This window comes from Alexandromys fortis, unplaced genomic scaffold (assembly GCF_014885135.2).
Source record: "Alexandromys fortis isolate MF-2015 unplaced genomic scaffold, M_Fortis_MF-2015_v1.1 scaffold_32, whole genome shotgun sequence".
Classification (NCBI taxonomy): domain Eukaryota; kingdom Metazoa; phylum Chordata; class Mammalia; order Rodentia; family Cricetidae; genus Alexandromys; species Alexandromys fortis.
In genome coordinates, this window is record NW_026067938.1 from 7,972,496 (window position 1) to 7,990,708 (window position 18,213).

The window sequence follows — 18,213 nt, forward strand, 5'->3', positions numbered from 1 at the left end:
GTTTCGGTCAAATAGCAAAGTCATGTCTAAATCTGGTTAAATAAATGTCTCATTTATTCACCAGAGCCTTACAGATTGAAGCTCAGCAACACAAGTCATTTCAACCAGAGAGCCATTCCTAATCTTAAACTTAATTGTGGTGAGTCTAAGACCAGAAAGACAGTAAATTAAGATGCCTGACATTTAACCAGGCTCTTAGGAGACCTCCTAGGTGTCTTACAGTTAATCAAGAAGTGCTTTAAGTTGCAATGTTTTGGACAAAGGCAGCCTAGAGACAAACCCCGGTGGTGTGTCTGTCTGGCCTGTGAGGAAGTAGTAGGGATGACCTGGTCTCCAAAGGCATCTCCAGCACTGAATGGTGCCAGCCACTGATCAGGAGCATCACCAGGGCCTTCTCAGAGAAGATGCCACCTGCTAGAGCTGGGCCTTCCCATATTTCCTACCTCCACTGTAAAACAAGATGGACCCTTCCTTGCATTAGTTGCGGTGAGGATGAGAAGACATTTGTCATAGAGTATGGCAAGAAACCCACGCATGAAAGCGGGGCTTGGTGGCTCAGGCTTACAATCCCAACACTTGGGAAGGAAATGCAAGAAGATTGCATAAAGTTTGAGGTCAGCCTGAGCTGTGGAGCATAAAACAAAAACAAAGCAAGCAAGCAAATAAACAAGAAGCACGCTCAAACAAAACAAAAAACCCTTAAAATAAGAGGCTGGGAGATCAGCTCAGTTAGAGAAGCATTGGATGCGAAAGCATGGAGAAGCAAGGTCAGGACTGCAGCATTCCCCATATAAAAACGTTAGGGGTGATGGCTTGCTTGAGCTGTAATCCCACTGCCAGGGAGGCATGGGTGGGATACCGGCGGATGGAGCGCTATGACTTACTGGTCAGTCAGTCTAACTAGTCAATGAAAAATCCTGTGTCAAAGGAGGAGAATATTTGTGGGGATGAAACTTTGGTTTAATCTCTGGTCTCCATGGAAATGGAGAGAAGAGAGAGACTCTACAGAAATTGTTTATTTCCCTTTCTCTTATTTTCTTATGTGGTAAAGTATATTTTCCTAGTATAAACACATAGAATTTTGTTCAGGGAACATATAGTAGTCACTGATAAGTCTATAGAATTGGCAAAGAAAAGGAATACGGGATGAGTGCTATATGCCTATCATCCAAGATACTTGGGAGGCCAAGGCAGAAGAATTTCAAGTTCTAGGCCCTGTCTCAAACTAAAAAGCATGGGGGAAACTTCCTGAGAATTTGCTGTGGTAGGGAGTTTGCCTAGCATGTGTAAGACCCAGTCTAAACTCCAATATGGTGAAAAGGGTAGGGGTTGCGGGGAGATGTAGCATTTTCCTTGACCTGCTCCTCATTTTTAAGAGGAATCTCCCCTCCTGCTCCGCAACCTCTGTGTGGGCTAGTACAGTATTTCCTTCTGCAATGTTCTCCACATTCAGTTTTCTGAATAAGCTAGAACCGGGGCCTCCCTCGCCTGCCTTGAGTAGCATGGCCCTCGTCATCCTGATGCATGATGGTCACGGTTCTGCAGCTTTGGGAGAAGGGTTCTCAGAGTGAAAAGCCCTTGTATCCGGCCTGTGAACACAGGCCACGGTGCAGATCCTGAGTTTTTTGGGAGAGTGCTTTATGACTTTCTCACTTTTTCCTTTTACTTAGTCTAATGACTCATCTTCCAGATGGCTCTGTTCAGTTTTAGAATTCTCACGATCCACTCTGTGTTGGTGTTGGTGGTGGTTGGGGGTGCGGGACACCAGCATTTCATGTACAGTAAAACTTACGTAATCTTCAGGGAGCTGGGAGAGATACAGCGCGCTCAATGCTAAGCATTTAACGTTAGGAGGTAACAGCTTTCACTATCTCATCCTCGGGGGTGTTATAGTTTATATAACTAGTGGCTCACTTCCTCTGTTGCCAATAGATTTTGACTATCAAAGAATACTTTTATGCTTTTGAAAAATAGACAAACAGTGGATTATAAGTATTATACAAATAGAGAGACTATAATCTGATATTTTATAACATCGACATGAATCTTATCAAAAGGAAAAATATCCCCAATATACATTTTGTCACCCAGATGGTGAGCTGAAAATTTTAAATATTAATTTCCTTCACATACAGTTTATATTAAATGAGAGCTTCTCTTTGGTGTCACTCACTGCGAAGAGCCTTGAATTGGAGGACTGGAAGCCTCCCTGTGAGGATGTGGCCCCACCCCTGTCACTTAAGAGTCATAAGCCATTTTCCTTCTATCTGTTTTGAAATACATCCTTGTCTGCTCAAACGAACACTTTACTGTTCGGCCTTTAAATGTTTCCCAAGGGTTTACAGGCTCAAAGATTGGTCACTGTCCTGTGGTGACCCTGAGAAATGGTAGAAGAGGTTGAAGAGGTAAGCCGGGTGGGAGGAAGTTAAGTCACCGAGAGTGTGCCTGCGCACAGGACAGTGGGACACCTAGCTGCTCCCCTGGTTCACCCGTCTTCTGGGTCTCTGGGATTTACAAAGACTTCCTCTACCACATATTCCATACCATGGTGTTCTGCTTCAACACAGGCCAAAGGCAAGAACAGGGCTGTACAGCTGTAGGCTGAAACTGACCCTTGTAAGCAGATTCGCTGAGATATTTTGTCATCACGATGGAAATGTGACTGACCGTGACACTAGCAGGATAATAGAGAAAATGTTTTAAGTCATATGCTTCACTGGTAGTTATGATTTTGCAAAATGTGGGCAGCACTGAGATTCAGGAAGTTGTTAGAGAAGATCAGCGACTTAGTTATTTCTGTCCCTAACAAGACAACCTCCAGAAATGTCTTTTTAGTCCTTCGGAATCTAAAATGTCATAGATCCTTGTTTGACTGCTCACAGCATGGGCATAGGATCCAGTTGCTCTACACAACTTACATCCTACTCTACAGGTAATAGGATTTTGTAGATTCAGGCTTCACTTGATATGCATCCCTGCTTTAGGAGCTGGGCAGCAGGTATCTGGACTGCATGTCTCTAACAGGAACATTGGAGATGGACCTAGAAAGAGGAAGTTAGGTGATTGGAACTGTGCCTCTGGAGGGGAATGGTGTTAAATATCATAGATCTGGAAAGAGACTCCTTCCCTTCCCAGATCAGATCAAAGTTCTACCTAATTTTATTCTTCCTGACAAAATTATATATTAATTTAAAAACAATTAATGGATATATTTACTGATCATTCCTATCAAGACTGCTAAGTAGGTGAATCTTTTGTTGTTGTTGTTTATAACACAAGCAACTTGTGGTCCTATCTACTTCTAGGATGTCTTGTGACCAAGCATCCACACACTGGAAATGGCTTAAACGGGAGTCTGAAAAACTCAGATGGTTAATTTAAACCCCTCCTCCCAATGACATTCAGAGTTTGCTTGAGTATACAATGCCATTCTGGTGATTCAAATACAGAGGCTAACCCTGCACACGGAAAATAGAGGAAGAAGTGGAACATAGAATAGAACATTCCTCCAAATGGAAACCATGTCAGATGGTTCCTGCCGATGAGGAGTTTCAGTGGTCTCTGCAAGCAGCATAAGGCAAAACAGCCACCATACTAATCACTTCCTCTACTACTGACTTAGCAAAATATTTATAAAATATATTTCCAGTGTCATGCATAATTAATTAATCATCCCACTATTTATTTTCCAGTGATATTCTCTTTGTCCTTACACAGAAAAACTGTTACAATAATTAAAGATTAGGAAGTAATGTCTGCTATCTATCTTTCTGTTTGCCTATTTACTTCTACATCTATCCTATCTATCTATCTATCTATCTATCTATCTATCTATCTATCTACTCACACATTCATCCATCCACCTACCCACCCATTTTCATACTGCAGAAGACGAAGAATACCACACAGATTATTATTAACTGCTATAATGGAAAAAAAATTCTACAATCTTCTGCCTATGCCCTGATATGTGATCTTTCTTTTTTATATTATTTTGTGTGTGTGTGTGTGTTATCTATCTTGAAAAGCACATACATGTAAAAAATTTGGCATACAATGGAGGAAGTAACATTTTTTCCTATATAAAATAAATCATCAGAAAAAAAGCAAAGTTCAGTGAAGACTGGTGGCCTTAGAAATTGTTTGCATGAGGGCAAATAATTCCAGGGCATTTCCTTGCTCTCCAAAGTCAGAGCAATCAAGGGGTATGTGAAGATGTAGAAAACTCCATTCTCTTGGGAGATTATCTCAAGTACAATATATGAATAGAAAGGGTATTGAAGTATGGCAAAAGAATTTAAAACAAGGTGATCTTTTTACAAGGAGATTCATAGCATCTAGAAAAAAGTGAGTTGGGAACATGTAGCTAGTCATATGTTCTTTAGGAATCCATGTGTGGTCTGAGACCAAAGTGCCTGGGTGGTAATGAAGGATGACTAGTCTCCTGTGGTCCTCTGTGTGCTTTAGTTTTGCTCAGCAACAGCTTGGACCAGATGCCCAAGAGTTTCACTGGACCCTGCAGAATGGATTAGTTGTATGGGTATGGATGAAAGGAGTATTGAGTTTGGGAGATGATGTAAGCTTTGAACCTGCAATAGATGCTTTGAAGTTCTTTCTGCTTGGAGATGACTCCATGTCTCATAGTGTCTGCTTCTGGGTAACCTGTCTTCCCCGAAGATGTATTGAAGTCAGTATCGTTAACACTTGGTATCCTTGAAGGTGGCCTTATTGAAAAGTAGCATCCTTGGAGATACAAGGTTAATTGAGCAGGGTACCTAAACGCAATGACTGTTTTCCAGAGGACTGAGGGAGAGATATTGAGGTAGCTGAGGAGACAGTCATGAAGGAAGAGGATTTGTGTGACCACAGACGCAGAAGCTATGATATTGTCACCACAATGTTGGGATGCCAGGAATTGCTACAAGCCACCAGATCTTTGGAAAAGGCAAAGGAGGATTCTCCCCCTAAAACAGTCTCAGAGGCAACATACCTCTTCTAACTCCTTGGTTTCAGAGTTCTAGATGTAGAAGTTGGGGGATAATAGAGTAACCGATTTATTTTTGTTTCAACAACCTTAGAAAACTAATTTACTGGCTGAAGTATAGACTCTAGGCCTTTGTCATTAGCAGCCCAGGGATTTGATGGATTTGACCCAAGAAGGTATGAAAATTAAGAAAATCAAAACTGGGCGTCTGTGTATAAACATAGATTTGTGAAGACTCTTTAGTGGCGAATTAGAAAAGCGGTATATATTTCTCCATTTCAGAGAGAGAGCGTTAGGAAGCCAGAGAGTTAGTAAGCAGGCAAGATGATACTAGCAGCCAGAAGCAGGAGGTGGTGACACCCCAAAGAAATGAGGCCCCTGTCCTTTTCAATTCTGGAGCCCAGTTGAGGTAAAGATTGAAAAAACCAGGAAATTGCAATAAAAGCTATATTGAGACTTGAAAGTGCTCATGCAAGGTAGATACGTGGTAAAATGTATATGCTGTCTACTGAGCATGAACCATTGTTGGTGAGCATGAACTATTTTTTTAATTAATTAATTTATTTATTAAAGATTTCTGTCTCTTCCCTGCCACCGCCTCCCATTTCCCTCCCCCTCCCCCAATCCCTCGTCAGCCCAAAGAGCAATCAGGGTTCCCTGCCCTGTGGGAAGTCCAATGACCCACATTGGAGCACCGAGCATGAGCATGAACCATTGCTAACAAGTGGAGAGCATCAGGGTATGATTGCCATGAACGAACAGCAAGAATGAAGGCCTTTTTAGTATTTAAAATAATCCACAGAGTTTTTATAATATCCCCGCTGAATTATGTCTTGATGAACCCTGATCATTTAAATGTTATATAACACAAGTAGAGCAAACAGAAGTGAATGCTGGTGCATATTCTCCAAATATCCAACAGTTTCCAATATAGCAGAGGATTAATGGTGTGAAGAAAACATATTTGGAATTACCTTAAATTAAAATTTCTCGTAGTTCTTCTAAGGGGTCTTAGAAGTGAAAAGGTAATGAGGTCAGTATCAAAAGAGAAGTCTATGACACAGTCTTGGTATCTGACTTCCTCCTGAGTGCAGGGGCAGATATTATCTTTGGCTTGGCTGAGGATTAAACACATCCCTGAAGCCATCCAGACCTGCAGGAGGGTCCTTTCTACCTTGTTTATATTCACAATGACCCACCAGCCATTAAAACTCTTCAACTCTTTCCCTAATACAGAGTCTTACGAGACCAACTACCATGAGAGTAAGACCTTTGGATAGACAAGTTACATTTTCAAAAGTTAAGGAAGAAGAAGGGCTAGACAGCAGGATGTTCATTTTGGGGCCATGATATCTGTGTTGTTGAACAATGAAGAATGAATTAAGATTGGGAGACTTTGAGAAAGGCAAGAAGAATTTTTTTGTTGTTGTTGTTGTTCAGAAGTGCACCCAGGGCCACACTATGAAAGAGGGAGACATGTACTTGTTGGTGTCTGAGAGCAAAGACAGTTTTAGGGCAAGTGTGGAGTTCGGTTTCTCTTTCAGTGTTTCTGAGACCCACTCGAGAGATTTCGTCACGTGTGCCTGGGATGTGAGTCAGTGGCAGAGTGCTTGCCGAACATGTACAAGGTCCTGGACTCCATCCCTACCCCTCCTCGATAAACAGAAACAATCACTAAGCAAAAAGAAAGTTCTCCTGAGATGCTGCCCTTGCCTCCCTTCCTGTGATGTCCCCTAAGGGCTTCTTCTGAATCAGTTTAAACACAGGTGTTTGTGCAAATCCCAAACAAGACATTCTTCTGGGAATAAGAGAGGTAAAGGTCAAGGGAAGGTCAGGGCATATTTATATTCTTTGGGCCACTGTCTTATGTCCTTAACTTCACTGAGGTATCTTTTTGTTGTTGCTGTTATTACTAAAACACACGTGTTTAATTTCTTCCCAGCACCATGAGCCCCTGAGCCCAGGCCAATCAGGTTCCCCACGAGGACAGCATACCTTCTGAAGAAATGCACCCAGATCAGAAGGGTGTATGAGTCTGTCCTAGGCTGGCTCTAGAAGAGAAATGTTACAATGAGTAGGTGGCTGGGGTCTGCTCGTCAGTTTCAAAATGATCAAAATAGAAGCAAGATCTAACCAAGTAGAATCCGACTCTGCCAGGGTATGTTTTGTTCTTTACAAAGGCTGATGTTCACTTCCCCCAAAGACCAAAAAAAAAAAAAAAAAAAAAAAAAAAAAACTGTTGAAAGCAAATTGTGAAAACACAATTATTGTGCATGCATTACATATCACAATTAGTCTGTACTCAATAATTCTGGGTCCTATTAGACGGTTGTGAAACAATGTTGACTGTCTTAGACCCTGGCATGTTTTTTTCTGATTCGTTTCCTCTCTTCTTGGTCCCTACTTAATACAGTATTCTTCTTGCAAAGATTTATGTAGCCATGGAATGTATTAGCAAATCCATACATTCCACACTTGCATCCTGGACTCCTCTGGGCTTTTCTAGTCCATTCTAAATACGTGTAGAGTAGGGCAGGAGAGAAGAGAGAGAGAGGTCCATAGAGGGGGGCAATTATTTGTTTTTATTATGAAAGAAGCCTTCCCAAAGAGCTCTCCCTGCTTACACCACTGGGTGCTCCCCCACTGGGTGCTCCCATACCTTTGCTGCCCCTCCTTAAAGGCAAAAGGTTACCTTTTGTTCCCTGTCATCAAAAATATCTTTCCTTTATCATTGCACATTCACTCATTGAAAAATCACCTTTTAGGGATGGATGAGTCTCTGCGATGCGGAGGAGCGCAGTAGCTCATCTGACTGTGTAAGGCTCTCTGATGTGCTAACAGAGGCGGAACCCTCCTCCTTTCAGGTAAAGCATATGCTATTTCAAACAAGTGTCTAGGGTTTCTAAATACAAGGTTTAAGCCTGCAGCAGCAATTGGAGACAAAATAGGAAGCTACGGCCTAGGGAAATGGTGTGGGGCTTTTGGAGCTACAGGGAACTTCTCTGTGGTCTTCCACACTCAGCATCAGCCTGTCTCAAGGGATGGCTCTGATTCCATGGTGAGAAGCAAGGCGTGTTTCTGTAGCTCACTCCCCTAACAGCGATAAATACTTCATTTTTGACATCCGAGGACACTTGCTTCAGACGAGTCAGAGTAAAGGACTTCTCCCATCTGGGCAGAGTGCCATTTGCAGCATCTGCAGATTGGGAAGAAGAGCTTTCTACCCTAAAGGGAACTACTCTGATGAGGGGAAAGGGCAGGATACACACTCCGGCATGCACATGCGGTCTGGAGCCAAACGCCAGATTGCCTGCAGTCTTCATTCTGTTTAAGCTACCTGTTTGCAGGTAACATTGGATGATTAATCTCATTAAAGCTGCATCTGCTTCTGTATTCAATGTTTGCTAATCCCTGCACTATTCATGGAAACGGTAATATATATGTCCATGACTGTGTGCACTTTTGTCCCCTTAATAGAGAACAGCCTGCTAGCAGAGATCTAAATTCATCTATGAAGTTCAACTCATTTGACAGGAATGATTAATAGCCGATCCTGGGAGATATTTAGACTTTAACATTTCCATATAATTCTAGTATTGCTGAGTTTACCGTAAGACAATTATAATATTCCCTGCAGCTTGCACTTACCAAAACTGCTGTCATAAAGCTGTTTCTCAAGCTCTTACATTAAACCAGGCTATGCTTACAATACCAGAAAGATGGGGCCTGCCATTTCCCCCCACTTACAAATTGGAAATAGAGCCATGACCAGGTGCTAAGGGACTCAGGCCTCGGTGGTGGGGTGGATCTCCTGCATAGCAACCTGTCCCTGAAGTCAGTGTTTAGGTAAAGAAAGAGTCATTCCCATGGCCATAAAATGGACCTGCTGGAAGAGGGGTTAGCAGTTCTTGTCAACATTGCTTCTTGAGAGTATATGTATGGGGGAGAGTAAAGAATTTCAGTAACTTTAAGTTTTATCATCCTCAAAAAATTATTAATCATGAATATATTGAGGCACAAACTAGTCTTTTATTAAACCTCAGAGCAAGCTTGCACCTAAGGCCACCGTTCATTGCAAGTGAGCCTTGAGAGCATTGCAGAAGCTGCTCATGAGAGACTGGGTAGTTGTGGGTTCCTCATCAGAGAATGTAAGACCCAAGAGAAAGCAGGAGAAGAAATGGGGGGCTGGGCTGAACATCAATGTCATCCAGGGCCGGAGAGCTGACTCGGCAGTTAAGAGCACTGGCTACTTTCCCAGATGACCCAGGTTCATTTCCCATCACCCACATGGCAGCTCACAACTGTCTATAACTCCAGTTCCAGGGCTTTTGACTCCTTCACAGACAGACATGCAGGCAAAACAACAATGGACATGAAATAAAGATAAATTTTTTAAAAGATCAGTGCCATTCATACAGATAATCACATTGCGTTTTCCTACCAGTAATAGGACAGATAAGAGGATCCAATCAAAACACCCTTTCGAAATGGAGTCATTGATTGCTTATCTCAGGAGTGTGAGTGATACCAACCCCATCAGTTTTCCATAGTTATTCGTGTGTGTCTTTAGCCCAAGCCATCCTAATATACCTGTCTGGTGGCGTCAGGCCCCTCCAGGGCTTTGTGTAGGGCTCACTGATTTATGTTTGCCCCTTATTTTCTACAGATCCACTGGGGTGTTGAAAAACGTCAGCTATACAACATCTAGTCTTCAGCAGGGACGTGGGGAATCAGAAACTGATAGTCCATATCAGGGTAAAAAGGCAAGCAAACATGATTCATCTGGCACAGTGCAAGCAAGCTCATTGGTCTCATTTTCCCCTTTGTCTCACAGTTAAGCTAATGTGTTAGAATTCCAGGTTGATACGTCAAGAGAAGCCCGGCTTTAAATGCCTTAGCGATGTCCATTTTAGCTGAGCTGCTAACCACCAGCGCTTGGTACTGACGGCCACAGTAAGGGCTCAGCACTGACGCTTGCCCACAGTTTCCTCCCTTTTTCTAATTATGCCTCAAGCTTTAGAAGCAACACCTCTCACTGTGACAAGGAGGGAGGAGGGACAGAGGCTTCCCAGTGATCCTTCTAACTGGCAAGTGAACATAGAATTTCCACTGCCTTCGGGTTTCAGGTGTGGAACTTAAGACAGCTGCTGGCAGAAGAGCTGCACTGACCTACCTCTGACCCTTGACCTCTCCCCAAAACTCGTGGAGAGAGGGAGGTGGTGGAGGCAAGTGGCCCTCCAGGAGCTTGGAGTCAAGCATGTGGGCCTTTGCCTTCCCTGGGCTGCCTGAGCTCTTCAAGAGGAGTCAGACTGGTAATCAAGCAGTTGTAAAGACATCAACTTCAAATTGGAAATGGTGAAAAGGAGGGACTCTCACAAAAAAGAAAAAAAAATACCCACAAAACTTGACCAAAGTAAAATCTTAATGTTCTGGAAGACTGGGTGGAGCAGTGTCGATTCTGACATGTGGAGAGAGACTGTGCGTATGTGGCCTCATATTGCTGACAAGCTCACACCTTTGTGGGGATTAACACATAGCCAGAAAGGGGGTGAGGAAGCGAAGGCTTTTCCCACGGACAGAACGGTTTTATCGAATCAAGCTCTGTCCACCTTTGGAATACTAGACTCACGCTCAACCCTAAGGAAAACAGAACATATCTTTGCAGTGTGGCAATCTTTGTTCGGTAAATAAGCCTGCCCGTGCTATCGGTGCACAGAAACAGACTGTGTTGACCCCGAGGGGGAGACACAAATACAGCTGTTTACTAGTTGGAACAAGTGTACCGGCTCCTGAATGATCTCCGCTGAGCACGGCTTTAAGGACCACACTGCACTGGGGAAAAAGAAGCACTGGGAGAAGAAAAGAACGGAGTGAAAGTTGGCAGCACATTCTTGTGATGTCCACGCTGACTCCTTACCCTTGCCCAGCATCTACCTGTGCTTGGCATTTACTCAAGCAGGGCTGTTCGGGCACAGCATTCAGCAAGCAAATACTTCGCTGACCTGGAAGAGCACATTGTCCACATTGAAGGTCAGGGTATGCTTATTCTTTGGCCCACTGTCTTATGTCTTTAGTAATAATGCCTTGGCTAGCACCCCACAGAAGGGTATTTTTGCTAAAATATGCAGAATTCATTTCTTCCCAGCACCTTTCGACCCCAAGCCCAGGCCACTGAGGAGGGCGCATACCTTTTGAAGAAAGGTACCCAGATCAGAATGGTATATGAGTCTGTTCTATTCTGACTCCAGAAGGAAAATTTAAAGCTGTGTGTGTGTGTGTGTGAGAGAGAGAGAGAGAGAGACAGAGAGAGACAGAGAGAGACAGAGACAGAGACAGAGACAGAGAGAATGATTGTGCTGCTAACCTTCAAGGGTTATTCGAATATTTTCTGAGAATTGGCTGGTTTTGTTTCCCTCTTAGAATGCCATGTGTTTCATTTTTACGTGGAGTTGATGACAGGCTAGACATTCCAACAGGAGTTTAGTTAACTTAACTAATTCCTATCAGGAGAAACAAAGTAATGGGACTCAGCCCATCCCAGCCAAGGGATTTCCTTCTCCCATAGCAGAGAAAGCCAAACAGACTCTGAGGTTTTGCAAATGGACAAGTTTAGAAATAGTTCTAAGATCCTGCTTTGCCAAGTGTTTCATAAAAAAAAAAAAAAAAAAAAAAAAAAAAAAAAAAAAAAAAAAAAAATAAAAAAAAAAAAAAAAAAAAAAAAAAAAAAAAAAAAAAAAAAAAAAAAAAAAAAAACTGTTTCCTTTCTATTTTTCATGCCAAAAAATGTCACCCCCCTAAATATATTTTTCCCATATCTGGTCACATGTCCGAGATTTTTTTTTCTTTTCCAAGAATAAATAATTCTTTCTGGGCTATAAAAATGTCATTTGCTCTATCAGATTGAACACAACTTTATATAGAAAAAACATTTGAAGCATCCCCTCAGTGGCTCGAAGGAGGGATTCTTCCTTGGAATGATTTTATGAATTCGGATGAAATGAGCAGCTTTATAAATTCCAAATGAGCCTCTTAATGGAAATTTCTGCCTTGTTTCATATTGCTGCCTGCTTTTTCTTTTAGTGTCCTTTTACTAGAAAGCATTAAATGACAATTAATTTCTGTCTTTGGCCATAATAATGCCTTGGCTGGCGCCCCTATGCAAGGGTGCTTTCTGGGCTCCATTTTCTATTTGCATAGTTGGGAGGATTCAGCTGCTAGGATTCCGAGAACCCTAGCTTTTAAAATGTGTGAACTTGCAAATGAGCTGTCAGGTTTAATAGAAAGTGAATGGAGCTGTCTAAGGCTAGCCTGTGTCCATTCCTCCGCTGGTGTCCTATTGGTCCTGCTTCGAGGTAAAGCCCAGAGCCGTGGAAAACAGCAATGCACGGGTTGCGCAGCTATTTTCTCTACTACCCCAATCGGCGTGCTAATTACATTTGCAAAGTCGGAGAGCTGAGTAAGGAGTCTTGAAAGTTGGAAACAGGGCAAAATGGAAAGATGCTTGAAAAAGCAGTAATATTTATACATCTGAAATGTGCTAAATATTCATAGAGAAACAAACCAAATGTGGTCTCTCTCCTAAAGCTATTATGAATGTGACATGCTACCTACTTAAAGCTTAACACTTGGTATTGATGACTAACCATGGTCAGCAAGCCCACGTGGGCAAAAAGACTTCTAGTTGGTCTATAGTGTTATTACCAGTTAGCAGGTCAATTTAGTTATGATTGTTTTGTTGGTGTGCGAAGGGGGATTCAAGGATGAGGAGAAAGAGGTTCTAGCTCCCCACAAATGGCTCCTTCAAAATGTCATATTTTAAAAGCCCTGATTATCCCCCCCCCATAAGCCTAAAACTTAGAGAGTAATTAAAGATGAGAAAAGTACAAACATTTCTGAGACCACATGGCAATCTGGTTTTGAAATACCACACAGCTGCTTCAGGTAAACCAACATCTCTCAGAGATTAGCAATCTATTCAGAAACGAGAGGGTGCCACTAATTATTCTGCCCGTCTTCACTCTTCTGCCATCCCTGCCGGAAATCCTACCAACAACCTTAGCACCCATCTCTCACCTTCCTTTGACACACTCCATCCCCACTCATGCATAGGAAGTGAAGCATTTGCATTCTGGAAATATCAAGCACCCGAAGACACTTACGGTCTGTTGAACCAGGTCTCCCATGACAACGGGATGACCCCACGCAGCAGAGGCACCCTTTAGAAACAGCGAAATCGGCATCGTGACGCCCCGAGTCCGAAATAATACCCTTCATGTGCTGCAATTGGTTTAGTGTCGGCGCTATAAAAAATAGATGATGGAAAGGCAGAGAGCTCCGGACAGAAACACAAGTCCTCTGTAGGGGGTGGGGGGGGTCTTGTCTGGACAGGGAGCAGGAGGAAGCAGTGGTCCGGTCTAATCACTGTCTTATGCCGACAAGTGGCTACACATGCCTCGTGCGCAAGCTGCCAGAGCATTCATCATCGTGGGCACGGGGCAATGCCTGGTTCAGTTTTCATAAGTGGCAGGAAGCTAAACATACGCACGCCTGCTAGAATTCCTCGGGCACAGAAATGTGAGCCTATAGAATGTCACTGTGGGGTGGGCACGCTGGACTCTTTATGGTTGTTTGGGTTTTCTTTAGTACTTTTGCCAAAGTACTACTTTGGCAAACATACTTTTCAACATCAGAATGCCCTGTGGCTATGGCGTAAAGAGAGCCAGGAAGCGGGGCAGTAAAGACTGGAAGGTCACCCCGTCTATGTTACAGCAAGGAGTGATGCTGGGGTGGCCCGAGCGTGTAACAGCAGTTGAGATGAGAAACAAGTGCGTGTACCAATGCTTTGGTTTGTATTCCAAGCCCCAGATGTAGGGAAAATGTGTGGAAGCCGCAAAGCTGAGACTTGTGGTCTGCTCCTTGCCTAAATATAACAACATCAGTGATCATAAGGATGTAAAATATGACAAGGTCATCAAGAAAAGCCTCAGCTGAAGGGCTGAAGGTGCGGATTTAATTGGTCCAGTGCTCGGCATGTAGCATGAAGACTTAAAATCAGATTCTCAGCCCCTGTGCATAAAGTCAGCTGTGGTTGTGAGGTGCCTGGAATCCACGCCTGGGAGGCAGACACAGGAGGGTCCCTAGGGCTCAGCTGTCAGCAGATCTAATCTAATTGGTAAGTTCCAGGTTCAGTGAGAGACCCTGCCTCAAAAAAATAAGGTGGAGGCGCCAGTGAGAAAGATTCCCAGTGTTGACTTGTAGCCTCTACATGTATGTGTACACACATGATGTAATTTTTCTCTCTCAAACACACTCATAGACATATGCTCACACACACACACACACACACACACACACGGACTCAAAATGCCATTTGAAATCTTCAACATTCTATAAGACAGCTTACGGCTCTTTTGCACGTCTGTGTCTCCTACACTTTAAAAAGAAGCCTTGCCCAAGAGCGGCCTCTCTTCTCGCCTTTCTTTCTGCTCCTTAGTCTGTGGTCTTCTTAGGACACAGCATGGAGCAAACTGAAAATACGGGTCTGCTTTCATTATCTCTTTTGGTGACGAATCATACCCCGGCCAACTGACAGGAGCAAACCAAGCTTGACCTTCCTGGTGATCATTAAGATACGCGTCTCCTTACCCCAACCTGTGCACCACTTCATCCTGGTCTGTACCCATTTCGTCTTCTGCCCTGCTTTTCAGACTTCCTGTGTCTGGGTTGTCTTTAGTCTTTTCCAAATCAGAGAGATTTGTCCTGATTTTCTCAACGTGCCTCCCTTGGTTGCTCAGCCTCTTTATTTCCAGTTGAACTCGAACCACTGGCATGTTTCCCCATTAAATTTGGTGAAGACAAAGGTCTAGTCCTCTGTGTCGAACATTTTTTGGTATAGAGTTTAAGCAACACTAAGGAACAGACTTTTCAAGCAGGTTGGCTGAAATTTTACGGCTACTCAGTTTCTAAGGTAGGCAGGAAATAAAAAGCAACTGACCAACCAAACAACCACACAAAAAAAGCAAAACAACACACCGCCAGCATGACTGTAGCTCTGACCTCCTCGAACCCTCCTGTGACTGTTCAGTGGCCACCTACCTTGGCACAGCACACAGTAGAAACCATAGATTTTGTAAACTACTCTCCATTCATTCCCTGACCACTCATTCTTTTAGTATTCATTGAATCCCTAGCTAATTTCCAGGCCAAAAAAGGACCAGAAGTGTCCAGAGAAAACGAGGGTCAATGTACACATGGAGTTGAAATTCCATTGCTGTTTACTTTGGGATCAAATAATATAATCTATCAGACCTGCACACCATAGCGCCTCAGATGTGGAAAATTCTCAAGAGCTATTCGTTATTGCCATGGCCATAAAAATAGATGCTTAGCCAAAGTTTTAACTGGATTAGGCTGAAATGATAAATAAGGACCAGGGCCGAGGCAATGACAGTGTTTGCAAATAGAAAGACCTCTGTTCAAATGCTCCGAATCCACACGGGAAAAAAAGCCAGTGTGGAAGAATGTGACTGTAACCCCAAAGACGTGAGGCAGAGACAGGAGGGTTCTGAGGGCTTGGTGGCCAGTCAGTCTAGCCAGTGTGTGGGGTCCAGGCTCAGTGAAACCCCCTGTATCAATAAATAAAGTAGAGAGTGATCGAATAAGCCAACGGACATGCTTTTGTCCTCCATATGTGCATATGTGGGTGTGAACGCCATTTTCAAACTCCCAGGAAACCCCAAACCTGCTATAGTAAAAAGGAGAGAAAAGAAATGAAATTCAGGGGAGAGCAATTATTTCCCAAGCATGACTGACCCTAAGTCGGCTCCCAGTATCTCCTAAGCCTTACTCATTTATGAGGTGTTGCATGTCCAGGAATATAGAGGGCAAACCTGCCCACCCACTCTGCATATCTGCACAGCCCCCAGCAGGAGCTGGAACCCCTTTAGCAGATGAACCAACCTCACAGCAGCTTGTAACTTTGAGCCCTTTGGCCCTGGCTGGTCCTGGCTCAGTTTCCTGGAGAGACATCTTGTTTACACCCATCTACCAAAGCAACCTAGATCTGAACTTAAGATCGGAGAGGCAGCGGTGTGGGGGTTCAGTGAGCTACTCTTTATTAGGTACACTGTCATCTCTGAGTTCCATCTTCGTTTCTTAGTGTTACCCAGCATCTTAGTGAGGTAGGCTGGTTTAGCGACTTGCAGCTTGGAGGAAATTTGCCATTGGTAACTAATTTGATCTCACCGTATTTGGCCTTGCTAGGAATCATACAATCTTTTTAGTTACCTCTCTTTTGTATACCCGTTTCATTTTTGATAGCTCAACTGGGGATCAAACTTTGGTTTCCCCTTGGTTTGGCAAAGATTTCCCAACTACCTTCCCAATGGCTACTTAGTATGACGGAACCCAGATAAACCCTTGGCGTATTGCAAGAGTGGGCCTTGCAGTTGTTTAATCCATGGTTTCCTTTGGTGATGAATATGAAACCATACATCTAAAACTTATATGTGAGGATTTATTGCCTCCGTTATCTATATCACAGTATTCTGCAACTCTACTTGTAGCTTCCTAAACATATCAATTTACTCTATGACTTCCCACATCTGTCCTCCACATCCCCTGGATTTCATGCTAGACAAAGATCAGGTGTCCATGCATTTTGGACATGTGGACTTTTCCTCCTTCCCCCCTTATTTTTGTTATGCTCTTTCCACGTTTACTTCGTAAACACAGTATGTGGTTGGATGCTGCTACAATAACGCCATTACACTGTGCTCACGTGACGGATGGGAGTCCCAAACAGTGGTTCCCACAGCATAAATTATTGCATTCACGGGGAGCTTGGAACCACAGTCAGCCCGATGTTGCCTTTCCCAGATTCCTGAAAGTAACTGGGAGGTTTTGAACCCAGATTTGTTTCCTTAAATCAGTAAATTATCAGTCCACAGTGAAATAAACAGTTGGCTATTTTCTGTTCTGAGTTACTGAACCGAACCTGCGGGTTTATTGAGATCAAAGAGAACTGGTAAATTACGATGACTCAAGTCATCATTTTCTTTAGCTCAAATCAATCAACTTGGAACCCATGCAGACAAGTGATCGCGACAGTAAGCCTACTCTACTGAAATAATTTTGAACTGTCAGAATCCAAGAACGAACACATTTTACAAATTCAATAATATTTGACACACTGGCAGCGTGGACCTGTTACAAGTGAAACCATAACAATGGCACAACAAGCTTCATGTCAGGATAAATGGCCATTAAGAGCTGCTGAAATCGGTTCCTAAAATTAAGACTTCCCTACACTGTCAAGTGAGGTTTTCTTCTTAACCACTTCTAACATGCATTGCTGATTCTCATTTAGGACATAGAGCTTCGAACAGAGAGACAGCTTCACTGTGGACTAGCCCCCTGAGGACTCCTCTTAGCCATCCATTGATAAGAAAACGGAGGAGAAACGGACAGATACTTGGAGCCCAGCTGAGGGCAGAGAGTGCCACGTTCTGGTTGTATGGAGATGGGGGGGCACACAGGGAGTAATTCCTCACTACTGCTCATGAGTATCTGAAGTGGGAACCCGACATGAAGGATGAAGGAGCCGCTCCATAGATGGCCAAGCAGATGGTGTCAGTACCGCCCTGAACCTGGACAAATAGGAATTCAAGTCTCACCGGAAACATCCCTAGGGCAACGAGGGGTCCTAAGTGGTCCTATGTTTGGCTTTCATACTTTTTTAGACATAGATCTTAAAAAATACACCGTTCACTTCTGTAGTAGAGTTAGTCATCTTCTAAACTAACATTTGTGAAAGACAAGACAGACCAAGGGACATGGTAGGCACCTTCCTATGGCAACTTTGTCCTCAGGTAGTGCCATTCTGACTTAGTAATGGGAAAGATATTCCAAATCTGCTTAGTGAGTATGGTACTTAATGGGTGTGTCTTATTGAACACTCAGCTTAAAACTTGAGACTATACAGTTAGATATTATTCTTGTAGATAAAAACCAAACAGTAGCAACAAATAGCATCCTATTTTTGGTTTTTCTGTGATATATTAAGTTTTAGGCCAATATAAAGACTTCAACTCGAGCTGCTTAAAGAACTCCTTGATGAAGGCCTGTGCTACTGGTCTCCGTGGTCACTATCTTTCCACCATGACCTTTACCACCACCACATTCCAGTCTTCTCGAAAAGCTGGGGGAGAGCCAGCTCTCAGAAATATGCC

General features: G+C 43.2%; 1 protein-coding gene across 21 annotated transcripts in view; it reads right to left on the reverse strand.

The window, feature by feature from the left end:
- Sorbs2 (sorbin and SH3 domain containing 2) overlaps nt 1-18,213 on the reverse strand; it is a 300,031-nt gene that overhangs the window by 114,542 nt on the left and 167,276 nt on the right. Inside the window, exon 3 of one of the 21 annotated variants that reach the window (XM_050147348.1) lies at nt 6,980-7,035. The exons of the other annotated variants lie outside the window; for them this stretch is intronic. The gene's annotated coding sequence lies outside the window, so the exon portion shown is untranslated. The remainder of the gene's footprint in view (nt 1-6,979; nt 7,036-18,213) is intronic. 21 annotated transcript variants of the gene reach the window in all.